The sequence below is a fragment of the Protobothrops mucrosquamatus genome, unplaced genomic scaffold (genome assembly GCF_001527695.2).
Source record: "Protobothrops mucrosquamatus isolate PMUCROS unplaced genomic scaffold, P.Mucros_1.0 scaffold383, whole genome shotgun sequence".
Classification (NCBI taxonomy): domain Eukaryota; kingdom Metazoa; phylum Chordata; class Lepidosauria; order Squamata; family Viperidae; genus Protobothrops; species Protobothrops mucrosquamatus.
The window spans coordinates 182492-190211 of NW_015386715.1; positions in this window are offsets into that span (position 1 = coordinate 182492).

A 7720-nucleotide genomic window follows, 5' to 3' on the forward strand; every position below is an offset into this window, starting at 1 on the left:
AAGTGGTCATTAAGCAAAACCTCATGGGACCACTCCATTAGCAATGGCACTCCTGGCTATGGTCTGTAAATGAGTCACCCATGGTCATTAAGTGAGACATCTTATGACCATGACTTGTGGCCCCCATAGGCTTTCTCCAATGACTTTGCTTGTCTGAAGCCAGCTGGGAAAATTGACAATGGAGACCACGTGACCACAAGGACCGGTCATCACTTCTTTCAGTGCCAGCGTACCTTTGAACAGTCACTGAACAAGTGGTCATTAAGTGGGGATTACTTGCAATAAAAATGGACAACATCCAATTTGCTTACTTTGAAATCCATAAGGCAGACCCATGACAACCGAATGCCACTTAGGCCTCAATTAAATAAATGGCAATTTGTTTAAAATGTATATTAACATAGGCTGCATAGCATTATGGAATAGAATTAGGCACCTGGATTAAATCACACACACACACACACACACACACCTGCAAATACAATTCAAATTAAAATATATGTGATGAAATCAATGGAGACCACGTGACCACAAGGACCGGTCATCACTTCTTTCAGTGCCAGCGTACCTTTGAACAGTCACTGAACAAGTAGTTATTAAGTGGGGATTACTTGCAATAAAAATGGACAACATCCAATTTGCTTACTTTGAAATCCATAAGGCAGACCCATGACAACCGAATGCCACTTAGGCCTCAATTAAATAAATGGCAATTTGTTTAAAATGTATATTAACATAGGCTGCATAGCGTTATGGAATAGAATTAGGCATCTGGATTAAATCACACATACACACACCTGCAAATACAATTCAAATTAAAATACATGTGATGAAATCAAATGCAAACTAAAACAATATGAATTAAAATACAATTTAAAAGCTTGAGAAAACAGGCTGTCACCTCATGCCAAAATGATGCCAATGTGGGCACCAGTTGAACCTCTTTAGGGAGAGAATTCCATAAACGGGCTACTACCTCTCCCCCTTACGGGGATCCACATCACCACCTTTGTTGGATGGATCTGCACGGGATCCATTAGAAGATTTTTAAGACTCAATGAAGTACATGTGGGAAAAGGTACATCCCGTAGTGACCTAGTCCTAAGCTGTTTAGGTCTTTAAAGGTGAAAAGCAGCAGTGTGAATTAGGGATGGAAAACAATTTGCAGTCAATGTAGATGGAAAGCACTGGCATAATATGTTTGTATACATCAGGCTCTTGAGTAGTCTAGACTCTGTTTTGAATCAGCTGAGGTCCCCAGGCTGATTTAAAGGCAGCCATACAAACAACATGTTGCAGTAATCCAACTGAGAGATTACCAGAGTCTGAATAATCCCTGTTAGTTGACTCAGCCCAGGTAAGGTCATAGATATTAAATCAGTTGAAGCTGATACAAAAGCTACCAAGGCTACTTCTAGTAATGGTGATGATCCTGACAGTCAGGATCCCATGATTAACAGAACTGAAGAGTCTCTAAAACAGCGGTTCTCAACCTATGGGTCGCGACCCCATTTGGGGTCGATCGACCATTTCACGGGTTGCCAAGCAAGGCTGTCCGCCATTTTTTCCCCCTTTTCTGGCGGGTGCCTTACCTCCCTTGAGCTGGGCCAGCTGGTGGTCGGCCTGCTCCGTCTTTGCCACTTGCCAGCTACGCCTCGGCTGGCGCAGGGGGCAGAACCACGCATGCGTGGCGCTCCCGGGCAGGGAAAGTCCTCGACTTACGACCGGTTGGGTAGTCCTCGACTTACAACCGGTTTAGTCCTTGACTTACGACCGGTTTAGTCCTCAACTTACAACCGGTTGGGGTCGTGGCATTAAAAAGGTTGAGAACCACTGCTCTAAAAGGTCCAGAAAGACCAACAGGACCATACTCTCCATTTTCCCCCAGCATAAGTCATTCCCACAAGGCAACCAAAGATGGTTTCTATTTCATAGCCATCTTGAAACAGGATTGAAATGGATGTAGAAAGTCAACTACACCCAAGAACCTGGAGCTAATGGGCCACCATCCATTCAAACACCTTGCCCAGGAAGGGAATATTAGCCACTGGCCTTTTCAGGAATGGCCTACTTAATGCCACATTTAGCTTTAGATGCATATGAATATTTGAAAAAGCATAGTTAATATTGATACATTTTTTTAGTCTTCAAAGGTTTAAGTTATCTAAACATTAGAGTCTTAATAACCTCCAATGAATACTGTATAAGCACACCTGTATCCACATAATACAGTGTACGGTAGTTGTACTTTACAATAATACAATTTTTAATTTTTTTTTTAAAGGAAGGGCCTGATCACTGCCTCTTTTAAAGAGGGTGGAATTGTCTCAATGAAGCATTTACAAGTATTTGCAGAGAGGTAATTGAATCAAAATAATAGCTTTTTGCAGATATGGAGACTAAAGTGCACATTGTGTTCTTCTAAAAGGTTTAGAAATGTAGGCTCCTGCAGCTTATCTGTTGTAGCAAAATAAGTATTAAAACACACAGCAGGTACCCTGTGGTGATAGTCAAAGCCCTGGGGCACTGAATTACCTCTCAGTGTGCCAAGATATCCCTGAACCACAGCTTATTCTCCCCCTGACCTCCTTACGTTCCCTACACTCACGCCATGCTGCAGCACCCCTCAATTTGTGTGTGCCCTACATTGAGCCTCCCCAACCCCAGTGTGGCACCCCCATGCTCCTTACCTGGACTCCCTTCATTCCTGCTTAATGACCCACATGTTTAGAGTTACAATAGCAATTAAGATTGTTGGGATTGATGTCCTCATTGTGGTCATAAGTCAAGACTACCTGTATATTTATTATGACTTAAGCTTTTGTTTACTCCTTTCAGTTTCTATAGCAGTATTGAGAGTTACCAGTACATACAACACATCCTTGTCTAGATAGATTGGGAAGAATGGGAAGAATTTTAAAATTAAGCTTTAAAATATTGATGTTAACGAGGAATTTAGTTTTTGGATAATGAAACAAGGCATTACTGCATTGATAAGCTGACATATATAGGATAATTTATATATTGAAATAGCGGGGGGGGGATTCTGATTAAGCCAGAAGGTAAGTGTTGTTCAATTTTATGCTGGTTTGCTTATTTCAAACTGAAATATGTGAGATGTGTTCTTATTTTTTCAGAGAAAGCGGCCTTTTGGAAAATTGCTAGAGGGCAGCGTTGGCTGACTGAAAAAGATAAGCACATATTATGCTGCCAAAATAGATATGAGGAGATTCGGAATCTACATTAGGCAACTAAATATTAGCAACTAAAATTGAGCGTTAAAGTGGATATTAGTTATTAGCAAGAACTTTGGAATGAAGTGTTCAAATACCCCATGTTAACAAATCAGTGGTTAATCAATAGTCCTTGGGTATATTCATTGTTATAATCCTAACATGAAATAAATTCCACAAATGACTTTTCATATTTATTGGATGTGCTAGAGAATGTTTAAAAAGGATTGGTTTTCAACTTCATTATGTGGTAAGTATAAAATGTTGGAGAGAACTTTTACAATCCTGCAATTATTTCATCTTGGTTCTACATTCATGAATTTGTTTTAGGGAGATATAATTTAAAGATGTGGCTGTAATTCTAAATAATATTCCAAAGATTTGTGTTTTATCAAAACACACAAAAACTAATGGGTTTATTGAGCATAGAGTGCAGGAAAAAAAAAACTTTTTTCAATGAGAAAGTAGTTTCACATTTAAAAAGCTTGCCTTTGTTGTATTCTTTTTGTATTCCTTTTTTTTACATGAAAGTTTAAAAAGAAGGCAGCTGACTTGGCACAGCATTTTCATTTTACCACTAACATAAATTCTACCTTGCCAATGCCTTTTTCTTCTGCTTTCATCTGATTGCTTCCTCTCAACTAAGAGAAGCGTAGCCAGTTAACATTTCCCCTTTATTTCTGCACCAAGGGCAGCTTCCAGGTGTGTCAAAACTGTTATCACCTCTGCCTTACAGGGAAGTCAGGTGGTTACTTTGACTTTCCAGAGGCAATAAAAATAGGACAGGAATTGGCTGCCTCTATAGTTTTGTACACACTCAAGGCCGGTGGAAGAGTGCTTCAACGCAGCAGTAGGGGAAAGCCCTGCCTGGCTGTCAGGACAACCAGTTATACAAAAAATAATAAAAATTAAAAAAAAGAAGGGACCACTGGATATTGGAAAACAAAAAATAATCAGAATCTAAGCTATAGAGCAGTGGTGGCGAACCTATGGCACGGGTGCCAGAGGCGGCACTCAGAGCCCTCTCTGTGGGCACGCGCGCCGTCGCCCCAGTCCTAGGGCTTCAGCTGGGTTTTATAAACCCTTTTTGCTTTAGGCCTCCGCCTCCGTGTGCAAAAAAAAAAAAAAGTTCAATCAGTCAATTTCAACTTCTTGCGGGGGGGGGGGGGGGGGGGGAAAGATCTTGCAAAGTTGGAATTGATTGAACTTTTTAGTGCCACCCAGTCTGCCGTTATTATTATTATTTATTGAATTTATATACTGCCCTATCTCCCTTACGGGACTCAGGGCAAAGGGCCACACCCAGACAATGGGCACACCCACCCGGCACTCGACGATGCATAAGTGGGTTTTCGGTTGCAGTTTGAGCACACAGTCTCTAAAAGGTTCACCATCACTACTATAGAGCCTAAGAATCCAGCCTCAACAGATTAACGCAGCAACATACACCAGCTCAAATGCAGCAGGGCTACCTCAGAAGGTTGCAACCCTGCACCCGCGTCATAGGCAGGGAGCCCCATTCGGGCGTGCAGGAATTACTTCCGAGTAAACGCCCGCGGCACAGGTCTACGGCCACGGGCTCTTTACAAAAAAGGAGGCGATGCGGAGGAGAGCTAAGCTTGAGTAAACGGAGCCAATGCAATCAGCCGCTGGGATTACACGGGGGGGTCGGAGTGCCGCTTCTCCCCTTCTGGTGCAGCAACCCCACGACCTCATCGCCATCTTGGCTAGACCCAGAGGCGGGGCGGGCTCTGTCAGCTGGACCCGCCTCTGCGGTGAGCTCACACGCAGCCGGGTTCAGAGCCCCACGCGAGGTGCTCCGGTCAAGACGACAGGTCCACGGCAGGGCCGGAGATGCCCGGTCTGCTTTTGCTCTCGGTTTTGCAGCCCCCGTAGGGCGAGGGCAGGTAATGGAGGCAGAGGCGCCCTCTCCCCGCGAACAGCTGCAGGAGGCGGGCGCGCGGGCGGGCGACCGGGGGTGGTAGTCACCGGAGGCTCCAGCTCGCCTCGCTGGGTTGGCTCACCTTGGAAACCGAGCGGCTGCTTGCTGTGCGGGGAACTGGGAATTGAGAGGGCGCGGGAGGGAAGGAATAGCCGGCTTCCAAGGCGACGCAGTGGGTGAAGGGGGGCTTCCAGCCTTCTCCCCCTGGGCCACGCTTGGGCTGCTAGCCACGGACTGGGCTTTAGCCAGAAGGAGGGCTTGTGGCATTCCTGGAGCTAACGCGCTGAGCGTGTGTGTGTGTGTGTCGGGGGGTATTTCGGAGGTTGTTGCCCTTGTAAGGAGTCTCCTCCGTGGGGCCTCTGTTGCGCCCAGTGACAGCCAGGAGCAGGGGAAGGGGGTGAATCTGCTTGGCGCTCGGTGGGAGCCTTGCACTCTCGCCCGCGCCTCTGCTGCAGGTTTAGCACCGGCTGCCGCTCTTCGTTCTGGGTGCAAATCGACTCAAACTCGCCACCAGTCCTTGCCCGTTCCTCGTAAACGCGATCCTATTGGCTGCGGGGTGGGCCCGTCGGCTGAGACGAGCGCTTCTCTTGCAGCTCCGGCGCGGGCGTGTGAGCGTGGGCGAGGAGGTGTGTGTGTGTGTGTGTGTGTGCGCGTGTGTGCGGGGAGAGTCCTCTCTGTTTAAAGACCTAACCCTGGGTTGGATGCGTTTCTTAAAATCTATAGAACTGTAGCGATTTAATTGCCTAATTAGCTTAACGCTTCCATCCAAACGTTCAGAAAGTCGAAACGCGGATATTATTTATAGTGGCCGCTTGATGAGAATCTCAGAAAATAAGCCTTTAGGTTAGAAGACTCTGCAGTTTTCTTGGCAATGTTTTTGGAAGTAGCTTTGCCAGTATCTTTGTCCTAAGGCTGAATGTGAGTGGCCCAAAGTCGGTTTTGTGCCCACAGTCTTCCAGTTCCTAGTCCACTGCCTTTAATCACTGCATAGAGCTGCTCCCCTGATACATTGGCATTGTGTAATTTGTGTTTTTATACATGGCGTAAATATTAGAAGAAATTCAGGATTTTAATTAAAATGGATGTATGTTTTTCAGTTGTCACCCATCTTTGCCCTCCTTCTCCCTCCCCCTCCTTCTCTCTTGCTTTCATAATCTCTTTCTTAAACTCAACACCGGTCAACTGGGACAAAATGACATCATCCTGTTGCAATTACTTACTCCTTTTCCCCTTGTAAATTACCCAATGAAATAATTGCAATATTGTTTGGCGGATTAAGTAATTGTAATACCTTCATTGCCTGGTGGTAAAACTTTTAAGTAAAGTAAACTTGAAGTATCTTCAAACTTATATTTGTGTTTTTTCCCTTTTTTTCCACTGAGGTAGAATTTTTTTGTTCAAGCCTCAGTATAGAAAATCAGATGGCAGATGGTTTGGTTGGTTTTCAAAAACAGGAAATTCAAAAATTAGCTGTCTCTTGTGTTTTATTTTTTAAAAAACTCTCATGTCCCCAGATGATTGTAAGAATACACGTTTTAACAGTGTTACTTCCTGTTGCAGAGATTTTTCTTTGCAATTCCAGTCGGTATACTTTCTTTGACAAAGCTATCTGAGCTTTCTATTTGTGAGAGGAAAGTATACTTAGATTTCACACCTGCAAGTATATTTCAGTGACTACCTAAATTAAACCTAAATTCATTGGATTCCTAACTGTAATAGTCATCCTAAACAAGGGAAGCAGACATGATCACAATTATTCTGGGCTACTACATCACTAGTCCAAACAATATGGGCACACTGCTTGATGAATAGAATCCCAGTTCTTTTTCTTAGATTTTTATTCTGCCTTTTATTCTGTTTTTTTTTGTCAATGCAGACTCACAATCTCCTGGTTTCTAGACCAGTAATTTCTTTATATTTTTAAGTAATTTCTTTATAATTTTATAATATAATTTCTTTATAAATTTAACTCTGTTCTAATTCCCACTTGTTACAGCCAACACATTTTTCTGTAAGAATTTTTAGTTTTTCTATAAAGGGAAATTCAGATCTAGTAAAGGTAAATAAAAAGGTAAACATTTCCATTGTCTAGTTGTGTCTGACTCTAGGGAGGCAGTGCTCATTGCCATTTCCTAGCCAAGCCAATATTGTCGGAATATGCTTCCATGGTCATGTGGCATGACTACATGCCAAAGACACATGGAGTGTTGTTACCTTCCCATCAAAGTGGTACCTATCTATTTGCATTTGCATGCTTTTGAATTACTAGGTTGGCAGGTCTACCCAGAAGTAAATTAATCATACTAGTTTATCTACAAGCAATGTTCAGTTCCTGTCCACCATTACCCTGACGTCACCTGATTTATTTTTTGTTTTCAATAGAGTCAATATTCTGTCTCTATGATAAATATTCAACATAACATGAAAATGGCTTTTGGTTTGACATGTTGGAAGTGCACTAGACAAAAATACAGAATGCAATATCAGCTCAGAATGATCAAGAAACATTGCCTTTCTTCTTTTACAGATCAGACTCTACTTTTAA